This window comes from Balaenoptera acutorostrata, chromosome 10 (assembly GCF_949987535.1).
Source record: "Balaenoptera acutorostrata chromosome 10, mBalAcu1.1, whole genome shotgun sequence".
NCBI classification, from domain to species: Eukaryota; Metazoa; Chordata; class Mammalia; order Artiodactyla; family Balaenopteridae; genus Balaenoptera; species Balaenoptera acutorostrata.
Genome location: NC_080073.1, coordinates 1,231,283 through 1,255,740, shown reverse-complemented (window position 1 = coordinate 1,255,740; position 24,458 = coordinate 1,231,283).

The window sequence follows — 24,458 nt, the reverse complement described above, 5'->3', positions numbered from 1 at the left end:
GGTGATGTAGTTGAAGCCAAGAAGGGTGAGTAATTTGTCCCAAGTAGCACACTAAGTGATACACTGGGATTCCAACCCAAGACGGTGAAAATTGACATCAGCCTCATTGCCCACCACCCCCCCTCCCCCAGGTCTGTTCCTGTCTCCTTAGCCTGGGGACACGAGCTCATGACTTGCTACTATAAACTTGGGCAATGGATACATGCCAGAGGTTCAAAAGGGTCCTTTGAAACAGTGTCTGAATTTGTGCTTAGAAAGCACGTGAGTGGGTCAGCACTCACTACTCGCTGGCATTCAATAACCGCTCACATCCTGAAAATTCTAGTTTTGAGGTATCGAAAAATCACTGTGGAGCCAGCATGTCAGAATAAGTCAAGCAGAAAATGCAAGGCTGTTGCATCAGTTTCTCCCCAAAGCATTGCAGAGATCTCTGGTACAGCGAGCAAAGCATCTGACGGCCCTTGCAGGCTCCATCCTCCCCTTCCTGCTTCTGGAAACAGGACCTCCCACATTTAACTTGGCCCCCGGTTGCCCATATAGCAGCCCAGAGCAAGAACTACATTTCCCAGGCTTCCTCGCAGCTAGGTTCTCCCTGTGAGCAATACGTGCAGTTTCCAGGTGTTCCCATAGAGGGAAGTCGTGTGTCCTCCTCCCCCTTCCAGCCGGAATGTAGAATGTGAGTCTGTAAAAGTGGTAGGGGTGAATTTAGGATGTGCTGCGAATATCGGAGTGGTAGGGGTGGATAGGGAGTGCCCGGAGGGTGTGCTGTCACCTCGGCTGTGGAGAGGATAGAGTGCAGGAGTGGAGGGGGCGGGTACAGCGTGCAGGGGCTGAGCCTTGTTGGACCATGTGGACGAGGACCAGGTCTGGCCTGTGGAAGGAGCCTGGGTCTCTGACACAGAGAAGACTTTCTGCCAGCCCTGGACCTCTCATGCTCATATTATTATATGAGGCAGAAATTTTGTTTGTTTGATTGATCTTATTCAGTTTTTCATTTTAGAAAGCTTTACATTTACAGGAAATTTGGGAAGATAGTTCAAAGAGTTCCCATATATTCTGCATCCTGTTTGCCTTCTTGCTAATATCTCACATTAGAATAGTACGTTTGTTACGATGAATGAATGATGTTGAGACACGTCTATTAACTAAAGTGCATACTTCATTCAGATTGTCTTAGTGTTTCCCCAGTGTCCTTTTTCTGTCCCAGAGCCACGTCCACGACACCACATTACATTCAATCAAGTCTCCTTAGGTTCCTTGTGGCTGTGACAGTTTCTCAGACTTTCTTTTAAAACATTTTTATTTTTAAAGCCATTTTTATCTGGGGACATATTTTTGAAGACAGGCTGAACCCATGTCCAAACTAACACCGAGGCCGCCGTCAACTTCATCTCACCCCACTTTCCATCCTCCTTTCGCACTGCAGGTCTCTAAGGACCCGCAAACTTCCCCACACATGCTTCTGCTTAGGCGTTTTGTACATGGTCTTCCTCAGCTGTCATCTGCCTGGTAAACTCCTACTCACCCTACAGTACTCCACTCAGACATCCTCTCCTCCAGAAGCCTGCTTGGACCCCCATCTCTCGCCAGCCAGGAGTCATTATATCCCTTCTTTGAGCCCATAATAAAGTGTTCACACCTCTGTTATACTTACCTTGTGGCACCATAATTATTTTCTCACATGTGGATATCTAGAACTACTCTGTGGTTTTCTGGAAGTCAGGGACCATATTTTATTCATTTTTTGTATCCCTAAAAACAAATTTGTAAGAGGCACTTAAAGATCTTTGGTGAATGGATAAATGAGCTCAGATGATGTAATTACATGTATGCCCATAAATCCTCATCTTAAAAGTGTTTCCTTTTTTTAAAAATTTAATTTAATTTATTTTTTTATACAGCAAGTTCTTATTAGTCATCCACTTTATACGTATTAGTGTATATATGTCAATCCCAATCTCCCAATTCATCCCACCACCACCACTACCACCTTCCCCGCCACTTTCCCCCCTTGGTGTCCATATTTCTCTACATCTGTGTCTCTATTTCTGCCCTGCAAACTGGTTCATCTGTACCATTTTTCTAGGTTCCACATACATGCGTTAATATACGATATTTGTTTTTCTCTTTCTGACTTACTTCACTCTGTATGACAGTCTCTAGATCCATCCACGTCTCTACAAGTGACCCAGTCTCATTCCTTTTTATGGCTGAGTAATATTCCATTGTATATATGTACCACACCTCCTTTATCCATTTGTCTGTTGATGGGCATTTAGGTTGCTTCCATGACCTGGCTATTGTAAATAGTGCTGCAATGAACATTGGGGTGCATGTGTCTTGTTGAATTATGGTTTTCTCTGGGTATATGCCCAGTAGTGGAATTGCTGGGTCATATGGTAATTCTATTTTTAGTTTTTTAAGGAACCTCCATACGGTTCTCCATGGTGGCTGTATAAATTTACATTCCCACCAACAGTGCAAGAGGGTTCCCTTTTCTCCACACCTTCTCTGGCATTTGTTGTTTGTAGATTTTCTGATGATGCCCATTCTAACTGATGTGAGGTGATACCTCATAGTAGTTTTGATTTGCATTTCTCTAATAATTAATGATGTTGAGCAGCTTTGCATGTGCCTCTTGCCCATCTGTATATCTTCTTTGGAGAGATGTCTATTTAGGTCTTCTGCCCATTTTGTTTTGATTGGGTTGTTTGTTTTTTTAATATTGAGCTGGGCTTCCCTGGTGGCACAGTGGTTAAGAATCTGCCTGCCAATGCAGGGGCCACGGGTTCAAGCCCTGGTCCAGGAAGATCCCACATGCTGCGGAGCCACTAAGCCCATGTGCCACAACTACTGAGCCTGCGATCTAGAGCCCACAAGCCACAGCTACTGAGCCCATGTGCCACAACTGCTGAAGCCCATGCACCTAGAGCCCATGCTCCGCAACAAGAGAAGCCACTGCAATGAGAAGCCCGCGCACTGCAACGAAGAATAGCCCCTGCATGCCACAACTAGAGAAAGCCCGCGCACAGAAACAAAGACCCAATGCAGCCAAAAATAAATAAATAAATAAATAAATAAAATATATTGAGCTATGTGAGCTGTTTATATATTTTGGAGATTAATCCTTTGTCCATTGATTCGTTTGCAAATATTTTCTCCCATTCTGAGGGTTGTCTTTTCGTCTTGTTTATAGTTTCCTTTGCTGTGCAAAAGCTTTTAACTTTCATTAGGTCCCATTTGTTTATTTTTGTTTTCATTTCCATTACTCTAGGAGGTGGGTCAAAAAAGATCTTGCTGTGATTTATGTCAAAGAGTGTTCAACCTACGTTTTCCTCTAAGAGTTTTATAGTGTCCTGTCTTACATTTAGGTCTCTAATCCATTTTGAGTTTGTTTTTGTGTATGGTGTTAGGGAGTGTTCTAATTTCATTCTTTTACATGTATCTGTCCAGTTTTCCCAGCACCGCTTATTGAGGAGACTATCTTTTCTTCATTGTATATCCTTGCCTCCTTTGTCATAGATTAGTTGACCGTAGGTGCGTGAGTTTATCTCTGGGCTTTCTATCCTGTTCCATTGATCTATATTTCTGTTCTTGTGCCAGCACCATATTGTCTTAATTACTGTAGCTTTGTAGTATAGTCTGAAGTCAGGGAGTCTGGATTCCTCCAGCTTCATTTTTTTCCCCTCAAGATTGCTTTGGCTATTCGGGGTCTTTTGTGTCTCCATACATATTTTAAGATTTTTTGTTCTAGTTCTGTAAAAAATGTCATTGGTAATTTGATAGGGATTGCATTGAATCTGTAGATTGCTTTGGGTAGTGTAGTCATTTTCACAGTATTGATTCTTCCAATCCAAGAATATGGTATATCTGTCCGTCTGTTGGTATCATCTTTAATTTCTTTCATCAGTGTCTTATAGTTTTCTGCATACAGGTCTTTTACCTCCGTAGGTAGGTTTATTCCTAGGTATTTTACTCTTTTTGTTGCAGTGGTGAATGGGATTGTTTCCTTAATTTCTCTTTCTGATCTTTCATTGTTAGTGTATAGGAATGCAAGAGATTTCTGTGCATTAATTTTGTATCCTGCGACTTTACCAAATTCATTGATTAGTTCTAGCAGTTTTCTGGTGGCATTTTTAGGATTCTCTATGTATAGTATCATGTCATCTGCAAACAGTGACTTTTTTACTTCTTCTTTTCCGATTTGTATTCCTTTTATTTCTTTTTCTTCTCTGATTGCCGTGGCTAGGACTTCCAAAACTATGTTGAATAATAGTGGTGAGAGTGGACATCCTTGTCTCGTTCCTGATCTTAGAGGAAATGCTTTCAGTTTTTCACCATTGAGAATGATGTTGGCTGTGGGTTTGTCGTATATAGCCTTTATTATGTTGAGGTAGGTTCCCTCTATGCCCACTTTCTGGAGAGTTTTTATCATAAGTGGGTGTTGAATATTATCAAAAGCTTTTTCTGCATCTATTGAGATGATCATGTGGTTTTTCTTCTTCAATTTGTTAATATGGTGTATCACATTGATTGATTTGTGTATTTGAAGAATCCTTGCATCCCTGGGATAAATCCCACTTGATCATGGTGAATGATGCTTTTAATGTATTGTTGGATTTTGTTTGCTAGTATTTTGTTGAGGATTTTTGCATCTATATTCATCAGTGATATTGGCCTGTAATTTTCTTTTTTTGTAGTATCTTTGTCTGGTTTTGTTATAAGTGTGATGGTGGCCTTGTAGAATGAGTTTGGGAGTGTTCCTTCCTCTGCAATTTTTTGGAACAGTTTGAGAAAGACGGGTGCTAGTTCTTCTCTAAATGTTTGATAGAATTCACCTGTGAAGCCATCTGGTCCTGGACTTTTGTTTGTTGGAAGCTTTTTAATCACAGTTTTAATTTCATTACTTGTGATTGGTCTGTTCATATTTTCTATTTCTTCCTGGTTCAGTCTTGGAAGGTTATACCTAAGAATTTGTCCATTTCTTCTAGGTTGTCCATTTTATTGGCATAGAGTTGCTTGTAGTAGTCTCTTATGATGCTTTTTGTTTCTGCAGTGTCTGTTGTAACTTCTTTTTCATTTCTAATATTTTTTTAGTCTATTTATTTTTAAAATAAATTTATTTTATTTTTATTTTTGACTGCGTTGGGTCTTTGTTGCTGTGTGCGGGCTTTCTCTAGTTGTGGCGAGCGGGGGCTACTCTTTGTTTCAGTGCGCAGGCTTCTCATCACGGTGGCTTCTCTTGTTGCGGAGCATGGACTCTAGGTTCGCAGGCTTCAGTTGTTGTGGCATGCAGGCTCAGTAGTTGTCGCTCGCAGACTCTACAGCACCTGCTCAGTAGTTGCGGTGCACGGACTTAGTTGCTCCATGGCATGTGGGATATTCCCAGACCAGGGCTCGAACCTGTGTCCCCTGCATTGGCAGGCGGATTCTTAACCTCTGCACCACCAGGGAAACCCCTCTCATTTTATTGATTTGAGTCCTCTCCCTCCTTTTATTGATGAGACTGGCTAAAGGTTTATCAATTATGTTTATCTTCTCAAAGAACCAGCTTTTAGTTTTATTGATCTTTGCTATTGTTTTGTTTCTGTTTCATTTATTTCTGCTCTGATCTTTATGATTTCTTTCCTTCTACTAACTTCGGGTTTTGTTTGTTCTTCTTTCTCTAGTTCCTTTAGGTATACAGTTAGATTGCTTATTTGAGATTTTTCTTGTTTCTTGATGTAGGATTGTATTGCTATAAACTTCTGTCTTAGAACTGCTTTTGCTGCATCCTGTAGATTTTGGATTGTCGTGTTTTCGTTGTCATTTGTCTTTAGGTATGTTTTGATTCCCGCTTTGATTTCTTCATTGATATGTTGGTTATTTAGTAGCATATTGTTTAGCCTCCATGTGTTTGTGTTTTTTACGTTTCTTTCCCTGTAATTTATTTCTAATCTCATAGTGTTGTGGTCGGAAAAGATGCCTGATATGATTTCAATTTTCTTAAATTTACCAAGGCTTGATTTGTAGCCCAAGATGTGATCTATCCTGGAGAATGTTCCATGTGCACTTGAGAAGAAAGTGTAATCTGCTGATTTCGGATGGAATGTCCTATAAATATCAATTAAATCTATCTGGTCTATTGTGTCATTTAAAGTTTGTGTTTCCTTATAAATTTTCTGTCTGGATGATCTGTCCATTGGTGTAAGTGAGGTGTTAAAGTGCCCCACTATTAGTGTGTTACTGTCGATTTCCTTTTTTTTTTTTTTAATTTTATTTATTTTTGGCTGCGTTTTTTTGGATCTTTGTTGCTGTGTGCAGGCTTTCTCTAGTTGTGGCTAACGGGGGCTGCTTTTCCTTTGGGTGCGCAGGCTTCTCATTGCAGTGGCTTCTCTTGTTGCAGAGCACAGGCTCTAGGTGCTTGAACATCAGTAGTTGTGGCACACAGGCTCAGTTGCTCTGCAGCATGTGGGATCTTCCCAGACCAGGGATTGAACCCGTGTCCACTGCATTGGCAGGAGGATTCTTGACCACTGTGCCACAAGGGAGGTCCGTCAATTTCCTCTTCTATAGCTGTTAGCATTTGCCTTATGTATTGAGGTGCTCTTATGTTGGGTGCATATATATTTATAATTGTTACATCTTCTTGGATTGATCCCTTGATGATTATGTAGTGTCCTTCCTTGTCTCTTGTAACAGTCTTTATTTTAAAGTCTATTTTATCTGATATGAGTATTGCTACTCCAGCTTTCTTCTGATTTCCATTTGCATGGAGTATCTTTTTCCATCCCCTCACTTTTCAGTCTGTATGTGTCTCTAGGTCTGAAGTTGGTGTCTTGTAGACAGCGTATATATGGGTCTTGTTTTTGTACCCATTCACGAAGCCTGTGTCTTTTGGTTGGAGCATTTAATCCATTCACATTTAAGGTAATTATTCATAAGTATGTTCCCATTACCATTTTCTTAATTGTTTTGGGTTTGTTTTTGTAGGTTCTTTTCTTCTCTCGTGTCTCCCACTTAGAGAAGTTCCTTTAGCAGTTGTTGTAGAGCTGGTTTGGTGGTGCTGAATTCTCTGAGCTTTTGCTTGTCTGTAAAGCTTTTTTTTTAAAAAAAATATTTATTTATTTATTTATTTAGTTTTGGCTGTGTTGTGTCTTCGTTTCTGTGTGAGGGCTTTCTCTAGTTGCGGCAGGCGGGGGCCACTCTTCATCGCGGTGCGCGGGCCTCTCACTGTCACGACCTCTCTTGTTGCGGAGCACAGGCTCCAGACGTGTAGGCTCAGCAATTGTGGCTCACGGGCCTAGTCACTCCGCGGCATGTGGGATCTTCCCAGACCAGGGTTCGAACCCGTGTCCCCTGCATTGGCAGGCAGATTCTCAACCACTGTGCCACCAGGAAAGCCCTGTAAAGCTTTTGATTTCTCCAGCGAATCTGAATGAGATCCTTTCCGGGTAGAGTACTCTTGGGTTCTTCCCTTTCATCACTTGAAATATATCGTGCCACTCCCTTCTGGCTTGTAGAGTTTCTGCTGAGAAATCAGCTGTTAACCTTATGGTTGTTCCCTTGTATGTTATTTGTCATTTCCCCCTTGTTGCTTTTAATAATTTTTCTTTGTGTTTAATTTTTGTTAGTTTGATTACTGTGTGTCTCGGTGTGTTTCTCCTTGGATTTATCCTGCCTGGGACTGTCTGCACTTTCTGGGCTTAGGTGGCTATTTCCTTTCCCATGTTAGGGAAGTTTTCAACTATAATCTCTTCAGATATTTTCTTGGGTTCTTTCTCTGTCTCTTCTCCTTCTGGGACCCCTATAATGCGAATGTTGGTGTGTTTAATGTCGTCCCAGAGGTCTCTTAGGCTGTCTTCATTTCTTTTCATTCTTTACTGTGTTGTGTTGGCAGTGAATTCCACCATTCTGTCTTCCTGGTCACTTATCCATTCTTCTGCCTCGTTTATTCTGCTATTGATTCCTTCTAGTGTATTTTTCATTTCAGTTACTGTATTATTCATCTCTGCTTGTTTGTTCTTTAATTCTTCTAGATGTTTGTTCTTTAATTCTTCTAGATCTATGTTAAACATATCTTGCATCTTCTTGATCTTTGCCTCCATTCTTTTTCTCAGGTCTTGGATCATCTTCACTATCATTATTCTGAATTCTTCTTCTGGAAAGTTGCCTATCTCCACTTCCTTTAATTGTTTTTCTGGTGTTTTATCTTCTTCCTTCATCTGGTACATAGTCCTCTGCCTTTTCAGTTTGTCTGTCTTTCTGTGAATGTGGTTTTCGTTCCACAGGCTGCAGAATTGTAGTTCTTCTTGCTTCTGCTGTCTGCCCTCTGGTGGATGAGGCTATCTAAGAGGCTTGTTCAAGCTTCCTGATGGGAGGGACTGGTGGTGGGTAGAGCTGGGTGTTGCTCTGGTGGGCAGAGCTCAGTAAAACTTTAATCCACTTGTCTGCTGGAGGGTGGGGCTCAGTTCCCTCCCAGTTGGTTGTTTGGCCTGAGGCGACCCAGCACTGGAGCCTGCAGGCCCTTTGGTGGGGCTGATGGCGGACTCTGGGAGGGCTCCCGCCAAGGAGTACTTCCCAGAATGTCTGCTGCCAGTGTCCTTGTCCCTTGGTGAGCCACAGCCACCCCTTGCCTCTGCAGGAGACCCTCCAGCACTAGCACGTAGGTCTGGTTCAGTCTTCTATGAGGTCACTGCTCCTTCCCCCTGGGTCCTGATGTGCACACTACTTTGTGTGTGCCCTCCAAGAGTGGAGTCTCTGTTTCCCCCAGTCCTGCCGAAGTCCTGCAATCAAATCCCACTAGCCTTCAAAGTCTGATTCTCTGGGAATTGCTCCTTCCATTGCCGGACCCCCAGGTTGGGAAGCCTGACTTGGGGCTCAGAACCTTCACTCCAGTGGGTGGACTTCTGTGGTATAAAGTGTTCTCCAGTTTGTGAGTCACCCACCCAGCAGTTATGGGATTTGATTTTACTCTGATTGCGCCCCTCGTACTGTCTCGTTGCAGCTTCTCCTTTGTCTTTGGATGTGGGGTATCTTTTTTGGTGAGTTCCAGTGTCTTCCTGTCGATGATTGTTCAGCAGTTAGTTGTGATTCTGGTGCTCTTGCAAGAGGGAGTGAGTACATGTCCTTCTACTCCGCCATCTTGAACCAGTCTCCTCAGTGCTTCCTTTTATACTAAGACACCACTTGTGAATAGCACACCCATCCCTCCTGCAGAAATTCATTGAGCATCAACGTAGTAGTACATAATTCATAAGCCAGGGACTGATTACATATTGCCCGAAAGCCTGCATTACGGTTCGCCAGGTCTCCTTTGCTGAGCCACCCTGCACGTGGGCTCCGTGCCCTGGTGCTGCGGTGACTGCAGAATGTTAAATCAGTGCCCTTATTCCTTGTTTCTGGCTCCTTTCAGCTCAGAGCCAGCGATCTGGGCTGCAGTGCTAGCAGTTTCCAGAAGGTGCTGGGGCGTGCTCACAGTGTTTTCCTGCCCTGGAACGCTGCAGAGTTCAGGGCTTTTCAGGCAAGCGAGTTCTGTTCCAGTGGGTGTCATGTTTTGCTTTTCTTTCATTCTGTGCCAAATATCATAGCAGCACTAGCAACTCTGCAGGTGCGTTTTGTACTACTTTTGTACTGATGCTAATACTGGTATTAAAATGATTTTTTCTTCTCTAGAAATGTAATTTTAGCATTTTCTAGGTTTCGACATGCAGTGTGTGTGACAAGTCTTGGAGCTGTCCCACATCAGTGGCACTCAGCTGGGACTGAATGCTCCTTTGCACAGTGGCCTCTGTGTTCTCAAATCTAGCCTGGGTTTTATTTCTGCAGAGATTTATCTTAAATATCCTTAACTTGTAAAAGTCCTAAAATTATACTCAAACAGTTCTACTGCCCAACTTTATCCACCAAGCTGTGGATTTTAAAATCTAATTGAGAACATGGACTCCATTCTCTGAGTGTGCAGTAATAAAGCATATAGAATACATATGTATTTATGTGCTTATGTGTTCATTTTCTGTCTCCTTCAGACAGAATATAAGCTCCAGTAAGAACCTTGTCTCTTTTATTCTGGCTGTGTCCCCAGCACTGGCATATAGGAAGTGCTCAGTAATTCTGCAGAATGACTTTGAGTGGGTGGCGTCTCTCCTCACGTAGATGTCTTTGCTGCCTCAGCAGCTGCTCGGAGTGGGGTGCGCCTGCCTGGGGCTGGGACGCAGAGGCTGGTTCTCAGTGCTTGTCCCCTCCTGTCCTCACTGCTGACCCTTCCTTTCCTGCTCAGGCATCTGGCACCTTTCTCACCCCCAGGCCTTTGCTCTCTCAGCTGCTACCCCACACGGCTCCCTGTGATGAGATTGTTTGTTTTTCTTTCCCTTTCTTCCACCTGTTCTTTCAGGGTAATTAGATTAATTTATCCATAAAATGGGCTCTTCAAAATGCAGTAACTATTTTGGAAAAGAATTAAGGTTATTTCCAAACACATTTTAAGATCTAACCAAGAAGGGAGCAAATCAGGACAGGGGCTTAGTTAAGCAGACAAGGAAGGGTGTTGGCATCCTATGTAACGATGTCGTCAGGGGGCAAGGAATTGCGAGAGAGTGAGGACAGAGGAAGAGAATGCAATGAACACAGTGTCCTGCTAACAAGTGACTGAAGCCTGAACTGTGCACCAGGCGCTCTCCTAGACGCCAGGACAAGACAGACAAAGTCCGTATTCTCACAGGATGTTCATCCTAGATCACTGCTGTCCGGTGGAAACAGGACGAAAATCACAAATGCAAGCCACATGTGGAAGTTAAACTTGTCTAGTAGGCACATTGACAGAGTAAAAAGATGTAAATGAAATTGATTTCAATATTAAATTGTGGGTAACCCAATATATTGAGTTAATCCAAAATTTATTGTTTCAACATGTAATCAATATAAAAATTACTGGTGAGATCCTTTACCTTCTCTCTTTATGCTAAGTCTTCAAAATCCAGTGTGTGTTTTACACTTGTAGCACTCCTCAGTTCAGACCTGCCGAACCCCAAGTGTGGCTAGAGGTTACCGTGCTGGACGGTGGTGTCCTAGACAGTAAACAAGTAAAGACAGATATACTAAGTATTAATACATTTGTAAATAATGTAATTTTAGTATTGAGTACCGTGACCTATTATGAAGTACTCAGAATAGTGAGGGTGTTGTGAAGGAAACAGAAGGAGGTTGGGCGATAGAGGATCAGGGGCTACTTGGTCGGGGGTGGGGGGCCTGTCTGGAGCTGACACCCGAGCAGAGCCTGAGAGAGTTAGGGACAGTCCTGCTAAGGTTGGACAGCACAGGGCTTCCGGGGTGGAGGACCCACAGGAGCAAAGGCCCTGGAGTCAGGACCAGTGGGCGCGTTCAAGGTGGCGGGTGTGGAGGGGGCAAGAGAAGGGTTAGAATGGCGGGGGTGGGGTGGGGTGGGCTCAGAGCCGTCGGGGTAGGGCCGGACCCGTGGAACCTTGCAGGCCAGGCGAGGAGCTTGTTTCTGGAGGATGTGAATTCGTGCTCCTGTTTCCTAGGTGCTCCCAGCTCTTCCATGTCAAAGGATGCTGTTTTAGGCCTTAACCCTTAAATGCAGCCGTGTGTGTGTCTTGTCTGTCGGTTTCCCTGAGGGTTTCTATGTACAGCAACTGCCATGAGTCGTCTGTGATTGGACATGGGGACACCTTGTCTGGGGTTTGAGGGCGTCACATGCCAACGCACCTGCTTAAAGGCATTTTCTCCCTGCAGGTGTCACAAGTCACCGGCATGCCTGTTGAATGTATTTATTCTACGTGTATCATAATCATGCTTTAAAAGGGTTATAAATGCGCCTCAGCCTTTCTCTAGGATCAGATGTTTGGAGGCGTTTTCCTCTCCCTCAACAGGAAGGCAGCTCTGGTCTGTGCTGCTGATCAGCTCAAGTCCCTGCACTCTGAACACACTGGTGTTTGCAGCGCTGCCTGAGGGCAGAGCCTCCCCACCGCCGCTGCCACCACCACCACGCTCCCGTTCCCGCCCGCCCCCGGCTGTGCATCCGTGGCTCTGAGGCTGGAGCGCGCATCCCTGCAAGGCTGACTTTCTGCTGCAGCCCCTTCCGCTCTCGCTGTGGACCCCTCGGTATTTACAGATGTCTTCCCCCTTTGCCAGCCCCTTCCCTTGCAGCGCCCTTCCGCACCAGCCCCGGAAGCTCTGAGCTTGCTTGCTGGCCTCTGGGGTTGGGAGGCCGGGGTGCTGTTGTCACTTCCTCTGCTGAGCAGGTTCTGATCCGTCCTCAGGAGGCCGCCAAGTCATGCTTGTCACTCTCGGGAAGTGATTTAAGATCTTACTGGGCCACGCGCTCCCCCACCTGGGTTCCTATTACAACAGGTGTGGGGCTGCTGGCAATGTGAAAACAACTTCTTTTGACCCCAAAAAAGAAACTCTAAATGTTACCACCCCTGTAATAGCTTTGCCTGACCGGTGGCTCCCTTCCGAGCCAGGCTGCGCTCTCCCCGATCTGACAGCGGTGCTCCTTCACCACTGCGCCGGGTAGGGGCTGCGGTGATGCTGCCGGCCGCTCTGGGTTGATCTCTAAACAAGCTCAGGAGAGTTTTAACTTAGAGAGAGAACCACACGTTGTTTTCAGCATTTTTGGACTTGGTCCTCGTGGTCTGCTTAAGGTGCAAGGGTATCTGGGAAATGTCTGGTGGTTGCCGTGAGCTGGCAGTCTTTGCACAAATGTGGGTATAAAACGTCTTGTGCATCACAGCTGCACAGTGGGTGAGCCAGGTGGGCTGAAAACTGAAACAAGTGTATTGGCTCGGCCAAAAAGTTCATCGATTAGTGAATACGGTGTTCAGTACAGTTCTTGGTGAAAATGAAAAATCTTTTATTTTTACTTAAAACCGAACGAATTTTTTTGCCAACCCGATACTTGTTCTCAGGGACACTCTGCCTTTTCAGTTACTTTGCCAAAGAGTTGAAATCCCAGCATCTGAGAGTCAGGAGGGACATGAGAGTCCTGGCTTTCTGGTCGTTTCTTTTTTTACATCTAGATCTCTGACCCCTTTGTAATTTGTTCTTATGTATGGTGTGAGCTGCAGATCTTGTGTTATCTTTTTTAAAACAACTAATCAGTTTATTTGTTAAAAAGCCCTTCTTTGCCCCAGTGACTTGAGATGCCACCTTTATCAAATGCCAAATTCCTACATGTGCCTGGGTCTACTTTTGGACTTTCTGTTCTTTTCCACGGATCCTTCAGTCATTTGTGTGCTGATACCACACTGTCTGAAAAGCTTGCTTCGGTGTCCTGTCAGGTGTTCTTGCCTGTCAGGCATTAAATTCAATTCTTGCATTTTTAAGGTTAAGAGCTTTCGTATCCATTGTCTAACTTCACAAAGAAGCTTATTGCTATTTTTATTGGGATTGTTTAAACTTCATAAATTAATTTAAGGAAAACTTAAATTAATTTTATGATGATGCCATTCTGTCTAAGAACAAGGAATGTCTTTCCATTTGTTCACATCTATTTTCTCTGTCTTTCGAAGGTGTTTAATGTAGGTTTTGCATATTTCTTATTAAGTTTATTCCTAAATATCTTATCTTCTTTGTTATTATTATAAAAGGGATTTTATCTTCCTAATATCCTCTGAGATATATATTTAAGGCTGTTGATTTCTGTGTGCTAATTTTATCTTTTGTGCATTTGCTTTATTGCAGACTAGTGGTTATAATAAAATTAGTTCTATTCCACATTATTGGTTCATAATTAGAAATACATGAACAAAACAGATACAATCTCACCAAGTCTTCTATGGCTAAACAATTAAATTGTCTATGTGCTAATTTTAGAGCCTGTCTTACAGTTTTGTTTTGTTTTTTTAAAAAAATCAGCATTTTTCAACCTGTGAAGTTCCTAAGAGCCACCTAAGGAACATTTTCAAGTAGAGATGCTGAGACTCCCTCCCCCGTCCGAGGTTGCAGAGAATGTCAGGAAAGGAGGGGAGTTCTGGTGGCACTCTGCTCTTCTGGTCAGAACCCACTGCTTAAGACCCAGAATGTGAGGAGCTCAGGTCCACGAGTCAGAGAGAGTGGGGCTGGGCCGAGTAATGGGTTCACCCGCTGCGAGTGATTGCCTTTCCCCAGGAGAAGGAGGGAAGAACCACCTCTCAGCAGTGGGAATCAGGGCGTCCACATGCAAGATGCAGAGACAGTTTGCATGAAAAGGGCAGCAGGCCAGAGGCTGGGCAGAACTGAGCACTAGCCGGGAGGCCAGGGCTCCTGAGGTCGGAGAAGTGGGTACCTCGGAGTGAGCCCCAAAGGGGACGACGACAGTGACTGTAGACCCCCATGGTTGCTTATTTATTTATTTACATGTTTGTGTTTGAACTTCAGGTGTAGAGGGTTGGGTCGAGACTACCCCTCATTTCATGCTACTTACCACGCTTGGTTGTTTCTTCTTTCATTTTATTTACATTTTTCTTCTTTCTTCTTTACTTCTTATTTTATTGTTTGCTCTTTGTTTATTATTTTTATTATTTTTTTTCTCATTTATCATTTTCTGTATCTCTGCATCCCTCTCCCAATTCTCCTTCCAAGCAAATACAACTTTTCTCTTCTGAATATATAGCTCATGATTGCAAAATATGTTTGGGGTGCCTATGTTTTTAAGTACATATAGATGGAAGTGTGTTATAGATTTCTTTCTGTTTTTCACTTTGTTTACTAAGTGCTCTGCAGGCGCTTCTGTTACTTTGGGTGTGTCTGGCCATTGCTTTGAATTCTATATGACCTTCTGTGATTGGTCCACTGCCCCAGCAACGGCCACTCAGGGGGAATGGACGGCTGCCCACAAAGGGTTGTGCTGCCCCCTCTGGAGCTGTGTGAGAACGGGACTGGGAGGTGCCGGCCGGGGGTGCCAGGCTGTCCACTCCCACCAGCCGGGTGCAGCTCTCCTGCAGCCCCTTCCTGAGCCCAGCCTTCTCTCGTCGCCAGGCTGACACAGGCTTGTACAGAGTGATGTGTCGATGTTATTTAGTTGTGCATTTCTCTGATTACTGATGATTTTGAGCATCTCTTCAATACACTTATTAGCTTTTTGGTATTCTGTTTCTGTAAATCCCCTGTTTATATTCTCTGCCCACTTTTTCCCTATTAGGTCAGTTGACTTTTTCTTGTTGATTTTCAAGAGTTCCTTGTGCCTTGTATAAATTAATCCCTAATTTGTCTTTGGTAAATATCTCCACCTTTTCCTTGTCTTCCCCTATTTGTCCTTGGTGTCTTCTGTCGAAAGGAAGTCCTTAATTTTGATGTAATCAAATTCTTTTTTTTTTGTCTTATGGTTTGTATTTTTAAAATTTACTCTAAGATGCCTTCCATACACCTAGGGTAACAAAGACATTCTCTGGTATTTTCTTTTAAAGTCTGTCTTTCACTTTTGGGTCTATAATTCGTATGGTATTAGGTAGAAATTCAGCTTTATTTTCCAGTACTATTTACTAAACCCTCTGCCACCTCTAGTTCTTGCTCTTTTGTGGAGAGAAATTGGTGATTCGACTACATTCATATCAGGGTTGAAAATATAATTAATCATACTCATGTCCCTTAATTTAAGCCACTCATTCTGCTCTTTTGGTTCTTCTTAATGAATCCCTTTGTTTTAAAAGCTTCAAGCCCTTTTAGATGTTGAGAGGTTAACAACTGGATCCTGGTAGACTAGGGTTGCCAGATTTAGCAATTAAAAATACAGGATGCACAACAGTTCCATTATGAATTTCAGGTAGACAATGAGTAAAACAGAAATTTTACTAAAAATTTAAAAATATTACATGGGGGACTTCCCTGGTGGTGCAGTGGTTAAGAATCCGCCTGCCAATGCAGAGAACATGGGTTGGAGCCCTGGTCCGGGAAGATCCCATGTGCCGCGGAGCAACTAAGCCCGTGCACCACAACTACTGAGCCTGCTTATCTGTAAAATGGGGCTAATGATAAGAGCTCTTCCTTCCAAGGTTGTGGTGAGTGTTACATAGGCCTATAGACACAAAATATCAACCCAGAGCCTAAGTAATGGGTGTCATCAGGTATTACCATCCCTATACATGACTTAATTTCCATCCCCTGGGTGATGAGGTCCTGGGGACTTAGGAGAAACACAAGATTATTTGCACGGTGTCTCCACAAAGTCTCCTGCAGGTGAAGAGGCTAATCTTCTAGGCTCTGCATTTTATTTTATTTTATTTTATTGGCCGCACCACGCAACTTGCAGGATCTTAGTTCCCCGACCAGGGATTGAACCCACACCCCCGGCAGTGAAAGCATGGAGTCCTAACCACTGGACCGCCAGGGACTTCCCTAGGATCTGCATTTTAGTTCTTCAAAAAATAAGTGAATAAAATTCAAGTAAATGCAGAGTTGGCTATCTCCATTTGCCATTCGACAATCTTATTAAGGGACAGGAATCCTAGGAATATGTCTGTATCTGTGTTTTGGAGGTTGTTTGGTGCCACAGACTAAATGTTTGTGTCCCCCACACCACCCCCCAAGTTTGTATGTTGCAGTCTATCCCCCAACGTGATGGTATTAGAAGCTGGGACCAGGGACTTCCCTGGCTGTCCAGTGGTTAGGGCTCTGTGCTTCTACTGCAGGGCCCGCGTGCCACAACTACTGAAGCCCGCACGCCTAGAGCCGGTGCTCCGCAACAAGAGAAGCCACCGCAATGAGAAGCCCGCAAACCGCAACGAAGAGTAGCCCCTGCTCGCCGCAACTAGAGAAAGCCCGCGCTCAGCAACAAAGACCCAATGCAGCCAAAAATAAATAAGTAAATAAATAAATGAATGGAAAAAAAAAGTTCTTTGATTGCAAGCAACGGAAATCAAATCTGGCTGACTTGAGCCAAAAGGACCTTTATTGGAGTCCTGTTGGATCCCTCACAGGATGCACCAGAGCCTGGAAGCTTGGAAGCCACAGATCAGGGCCCATGACGTGCACCAGGCATCCTGCAGCAGGAACCAACTCCCCCCCGCCCCCCAGCTACCATGCCCAGAAAACATGGGTGTGAGTGAGCTCTGCGTGTACCTTCCATCCTGTGTCACTCTGTGCAAGGGTCAGGGAGCCTCCAGTGGCCTTCCTTGGGCCCTGGGCCAACCCCTGGCTGGAGGGAGGGGCACACACTTTGATTGACAGTGGCCCCAAGAATTTACACAGTGGTGGAGAATTCCTTAAAAGGAAATATAGCTGTTGTTGGAAAAGAGAAAGTGTTGTTTGGTGGTCAAAAAACAAATTAGAGAAAACAGGTGTCCACAGAGACCTCTTGTGGATTTGAAGGAAATGAGGGGGGGAAAGTCTGACACTGCCTGTGGCAGCATGTGGGTGAGGGACCCCAAGCATCATAATCCCTGGTTTCCAATTGTTTTTCATACCTGAAACACTAAGAATCCACTGGGAATGAAAGCAGATGATGTAAATTGTACCCAAGATGCAAGAGGAGGGCCCCGGGCCCTTGGTATGTACTTGACCGCCAACTTGCTGTGCAACCTTGGGCAAGTCACCTCACCCCTCTGGTCTCAGTTGTTTCATCTACAAAATGGTGCCTTTAGAATGGATGATGTCTAGGACAGCTTTCAGCTGTAAAATCCTTCCTCAAGCTCACCAGTTTTGCTTGACGTACAGGGAAACGTACATTTAACATTGTATATGGTAACACGATTTCCTAAGATAACAGGTTCTCAGGTGTGTGGTATTCACAAAGGCAATTTGGAGGGGAGAGTTGATGCTGTTTTACAAATAGTAATAATAATAATAAAATAATATAGCTCACACATAAAGTATTTACTGTGTGCCCAGCATTGTTCTCAGCATTTTAATGTGTCCGTTCATTTAGTCTTCACAGCCATTCTGTGAAGCAAATAATAGTATCACATCCCTTTTACTGATGAGGACACTGAGGCACGGAGAGGCTAAGTAACTTGCTCAAGGGCACAGAGCCTGAAAGTCCAAGAGCTGATTAAGACCCCAGGGTCTATGCCCATAACAAGCCTCTCTGACCAAAATCAGCCAAATAAAAACAGACCAGAAAATATGCTGTTGTTTAGAAATGCTGTACACCATGCCTCCCCCCAAACTTGCCTAGAGTGTCTGGAAATGTCCATACGCATGCAGCACTTTCTGCAGTTACTCAGCTGTCATTGGACTTTCCCTGCCTGAACATAACCACGACCTCATTTGCCTTCAGAGGCCAACCTTCAGCACTAGGGCAGTGGCATCTATTTCAAGAGAAGTTGAAAAAACATTTTTTAAATAAAAATAGATGTGTGTGACCCGCCACTGTTACTTGCTAGCGGAGTCCGTTTTACTTGTACTTAGAGTGACCCTGACGGAATATTTTTCAGCGTGTATAACTTTAACTGCTCCATTAACCAGATTAGTCAGTGGAAGCATTTCTCCTCTACCGCTGAGTGCAAATCTCATTACAGTGATTGGGCCCGGTTACAAATTGCTGACATTCTGGGCTTGCCAAATGCATTTAAAGGGGGTGGCATGTGGGTGGGAACCTGCATTTTCATCTTTGTGGATTTGATTGGACTTAATGGCCTTTCCCAGTAGGCCTGGCCCTGGTGCTTAAATACATAGCAAAAATAGCCCTCCACAGATGACTTTCTGAGAATGACCTTGGAGACCCTCTGTGCCGACCGTTATTCTGACCCACAGGAGGCTGAAGCCCGGCAGCAAGGTCTCAGGCTGGCGTGGAAGGAGCCTGAACCAGGACATGCTGTCGGCAGGTAGCGGCAGAGCGCCTCCACCCCGAGGCTCCTCCCTGGGCGTCCCCGACTCACTCACGGCTACACCACTGACACTGTAGCTTCGCCGTGTCTGTGGACCACGTGCTCTGTATTTACTTCACTTTCTTTACATCAAGTGGTGTTAAACTTCATTTATTTTGAAGGTTTCTTTAAATAGAAAATGAACTCTCGCCACAAATTTAAGGCAACCCTACAAATAAATGAATGAAGACAAAGCCAAGTGGTTAATTTCTAGGGACGCGTGGTTGCCTTTATCAGAAAGGGAGATGAGTGAGCCTTTACGGATGCGTAAAAACCTAACGAAGAGTTTTCCTCAGAAAGATGCAGGAACTGAAGGGGATTTTCCCATGATGCAGCTGAGTGGCACTTAACCCCTGCCTGTGAACACCTGCATCCATCCTCCCCAGAAACCTCGGCCCACATGCCAGTCTGTAGGAGAGGAAAGGACATGGGGTGCGGACAGATGGGGTTCAGGGGCTGCTTCTGCCTCCCCACGTGTGGGCCGTGGCCAAGGAAAGGCAGTGCAGTTTCCTCAGCTGTCAAATTCCCCCTGTTAATTTAACCCCCTGTTTGACTCCAGTGGATGTAACTGCTGTGGGAACCACACTAAAAGGATGAAAATTCCACTGTTTTGTCTTTCCTGCGCAACCCTCAGTGGTCAAGGAAAGGCAGGGACGTGCCTTGAGCGCCACGCCGCCCTGCTGGTGTAACCACCCTCAGTGACGCTGGCAGCCGTGTCCCCGGGAAGAGTCAGTGGAGGCTGAGTGACCTCAGGAGTTTTTCTGCACCCACACACGCCTTAGGACTTCCACGTGCATCTAACACCCAGCAGCCCTTTCTCAACCATGGCTGTTAGTGGCCCCCAGTGTCCTACGCAGGAAAAATTGATGAAGAAGGAACTTAAGACTTCATGGGAAAAATAAAGGGGGCCAAGGCAGAAATGATGTTAGGAAATTTTTAAACACATTTCAATACGACAGAACAACAGAATCAATATACCCTGTCATAGCAACCCTAGGATTTTTTTTTTTAATGGCCTTTTTAGTTACAGCTTTGGGTACATCCTATTAACCTGTTTGTTGTCATCTGTAAATTCTTTTTTGTAGATAGTGTATACAGTACAGTGTTCCCTTTTCCTTCCTCCATCCAAATTTTCAGTGATTTTAGAAAATGTTTAGACTTGGAACTGTTGACTCCCACCTCCCAGGTCCCACAGTGATGCCGGAGAAAGGAATCTCTGAGTGTGGAAGAAGGCACGTGTAATGGGGGACCTGCTGTGTCACGAGGCACCCCAGGACTTAGGGCTTCAAGCAGCCGCCATCTATTCCGCTTAGGATTCTGCGGGCTGGACTCAGCCAGGGGCGATGGATGTTGGTCCCGGCCAGGCTGCCTCAGGCGCCGTGGGCAGCTGCGGGTGAGCAGGGCCCAGCTGCTCGTGGGCCGGCTGCTTGTGAGCTGCGGAGCCTCTGTGTCCTCCGCGCGCTCCTCCTCCCTGCGCCTTGACTGTGGCTCTGCCGAGCCGTCCAGGCGGGTTGACACAGCAGAAGGAAGGGAGAGGAAGCACGGCAGGCCTCTCGCAGTGGCTTGGAGCAGGCTTAGAGTGAGCACAGCAGCACTCCACCACATTCTACTGGCCGGAGCACGTCGTGGAGCCAGTCCAGATTCAAGGCAGGGGAGCTGGACTCCGTCTCTCCATGGGAGGAGCTGCACAGTCACAGATGCGGATGGCGTGGGGACTGAGTGGCCCTTCACGGGGGCTGTTCACGCCGCAAACCTCGACACCTGCTGAGGAGCAGTTTCTCGGGCCCTGTCCTCCACACCCACGCCCAGCAGCTGGTCCTGCCTCTTTAAGGAGCCACTAGAAATTCAGTTACTCTCACTCCCATTTGGTGCCCTTGCATCTTACTTCCTCCCTTCCTCCTCCTAGATGTTTCCGGCATTTCCCACTCTCCTCAGACCTCAGAGTGTGTCTGGAAGGTCACTTGAGAACCTGCAGGGCGGTTACCTCTGGGGACAGGAGTGGGAAGGAGACTCAACATTCACTGATAACTTTTTGGTTCTCACTGACATTTTTAACACATGCACATATATTACCTTAACTTAGAAATCGTGAGGTTTTATTGTACCAGGCGCTGTGCTAAGTACTTGACCTGCGCTGTTCTCTTCAGCCCTGTGAACTAGAAAGTAATCGTAATTATTCTCACTTTGTAGAGGCACGAAGAGGGTAAACCACCCGCCCAAGATCATGTCGCTGAAGTCAGCACAGCTGGGCTCTGCATCCAGGCTGTCGGGCCCCCAAACCCATCGACTTCACCACTGTGCTCTTCTGCCCCTTCTTCACAGAAAATATCCTGAGACGGTTGTCTCCACTCGCTGCCTTACTCCTTTTCCACTCACTTCATAATGCAGTTCGGGCTGTCTTCTGCCCTGATTAACCATGAACTGGGTTCTCTCCAAGGTCACATGTGACCTCCTTGTCATCAAATCTATTGTGCACACCTCAGTCCTCTTGATTGACTTCTGGACAGTAGTATTAGACTCTGTTGGTCCTTTTTTCTTACCATATGCTGTACCTTTGGATTCTGTGAGATCACACCCTCCAGATCATCTTCCTCTGTCTCCATCACCTTTGCAAACTCTCCTCCCCCTCCCCCTCTCCCATCCTCCCTCCTCCCCCCTCTTCCTTCCCCTCCCCCTCCTCCTTCTCCCCCTCCTCCACATTTCCTGGACAAGTTACTCCATTCTCATGACCTCAATTACCAATTATTTCCAAATGTCTGAGTCTCATTCTGCACCTGCCTACTGCCCATCAGGCCCCTCCTCGGATGTCCCAGAGAACTCAAAATGTCTAGAATTACATGTCACCCCACCATCAACACCTACTCCCCCTCCTTTATGTTCCAACCCAGTAAAATAGACCAGAAACCTTAGGATTGGAGTTTTTGGAGGTGGGCATGGCCGAGGGGCTGGCAGATGGGCACATACATGCACCACCTGAAATAAAAAGCCCAAGAGATGGGTTCAAAGGCAGAATGGAGGTGACAGAGGAAAGAATCAGTGAACTGGAGGATAGGACACTAGAAATTACCCAGTCTGGACAACAGGAAACAGACTGGAAAAAAGTGAGCAGACCCTCAGGGACCTATAGGAATATAATGGAAGATCTAACATTCGTATCCTCAGAGTCCCAAAGAGAGAGGAGAAAAGATGGTGGGGCTGAAAAAGGAACAGAAGAAATAATGGCTGAAAATGTCCTAGATTTGGCAAGAGACATAAAGCTGTGACTCCAAGAAGGTGAGCAAACCTCAGATGGTATATACTCTAAGAAATCCATGCTAAGACACATCATCGTCAAACTTCTGATAACTAAAGTCAAAGAAAAATCTTGAAAGCAGGAAGAGAGAAATGACATGTTGCCTGTAAGAGAAAAACAATTTGAATGACAGTGGATATCTCTTCAGATTCCGTGAGGCCAGAAGAGAGTGGCAAAACCTGTTTCAAGTGCTGAAAGAAAAGAACTATTAACCAGAATCCTATATCCAGCAAACATATCCTTCAGGAATGAAGGGGAAATCAAGACATTCTCAAATGAAGGAAAATAAAGAGAATTTTTTTCCAGCAGACCTATCCTCAAAAAATGGCTGAAGTAAGTTCTCTAAACAGAAAGAAAATGATAAAATGATCCTTGGAATACCAGGAAGGAAGAAAGAACATGGTGAGCAAAAATACATGGAAATAAAATAGGTTTTACTTTTCCTCTCAAGTTTTCTAAACTATATCTGATGGTCAAAGCAAAAATTATAACACAGTCTGATGTGGTTCTCAAAGTACACAGAGGAAATATTTGACAAATGTAGTATAAATGGGGGAGAGTGAAGGGACATAAGGAGATGTTAGGTTTTTACAGTTCACTAGAACTGGTAAAATGACATCAGTGAACCATGATATATGTGTACATATATGTATATATGTGTAATATACATGCAATATATATATGCTATATACATATGCAATACTAGAGCAACCACTAAAAGTCTATACAAAGAAATACACTCAAACACAGTACAGATAAATAAAAATGTATACAATTATAAAAAGATCCTGTTCCAGTAACCCACAGGAAGGCAAGAAAAAGAAAACAGAAAAAGGAAAAAGAAATAACAGAAAAATAAAATGGTGGACTTAAGCCCTAACTTAACAGTCGTTACAGTCAATGTTCTAAATATACCAATTAAAAGACAGAGATTGGCAGAATTAATTTTTTAAAATGAACCAACTATACGTTGCCTACAAGAAACTCACTCCAAATATAATGATAGTCTATATGGAAAATCCCAAGGAAGCTACAAAAAGAAACAACAACAACAAACACCCTCCTACTAAGTGAGTTCAGCAAGGTCAGAGGATACAAGATGAACCTACAAAAATCAGTTGTCTTTCCATGCACTGGAAGTGAATACATGGAAACTGAGATTAAAAATACATGACATTTACAATTATTTGAAAAAAGATGTAAATCTGACAAAACATGTATAAAACATGTATACTAAAAACTATACGACACTGAGAGAACTCAGAGAAGACCTAAATAGATGGAGTGACATACCAAGAAGAATCAACATAGTAAAAACATGTCATCAGCAAATTGATGTACATGTTTAACACAATTCCTATCAAAATCCTACCAAGACTTTTTATAGATATAGACAAGATTATTCTAAAATTTATATTGAAAGGTGAAGGAACTAGAATAGCTAAAAATGTATAAAATAAGCATAAAGTGGGAGGAATCAGTTTATCCAATTTTAAGATTTATTAGATTGCTGCAATAATGAAGACAGTGAGGTACTGATGAAGAAACAGACACATAGATCAATGAACAGAATAGAGAATCCAGAAACAGATCTAACAAGTTGGGCAATTCAGTGGAAGGCGGGGGAAGCCTTTTCAGCAAACTGGAGCAATTGGACATCAACAGACAAAAAACACAAAAAACAAAACTGATCTAAGTCTCACACCTTATATAACAGTTAACTTAGACTAGATCAGAGGCTGAAATGTAAAATATAAAGAGAAAAACATAGGAGAAAATCTTCAAATGTAGTACTAGGTAAAGAGTTCTTAGACTTGACACCAAAAGCAAACTCCATAAGGTGAAAAATTGATAAATTGTTATCATAAAAATTAAAAACTTTTGCTTTGCAAAAGACCACATTAACAAGATGAAAAGACAAGCTACAAATGGGAGAAAATATTTGCAAATCATATCCAACAAATGATTAACATCTAAAATATAGAAAGAACTCTCAGGACTCACAGTAAAAACAAAAACTAAAACAAATAGGAACTAAAAAAAAATCCAATTAGAAAATGGTCAAAAGCCGTGAAGAGGCATCCAGTAAATTGGATATACAGATGGCAAATAAGTACATAAAAAATACTCAACATGAGCCATTAGACAAATGAAAATTAAAATCACAATGAGATACCACTACATATCTAACAGGATGGCAAAACGAAAACAAAGAAACAGTGACAACAGTAAATGCGGACAAGGATGATGAGAAACTGGATCTCTCATACATTTCTGGTGGGAAAATGAAATGGGACAACCACTCGGAAATACATTTTGGCAGTCTCTTAAAAAACTAAACATGAAGTTTCCATAGGGCCCAGCAATTGTACTCCAGGGCATTTATC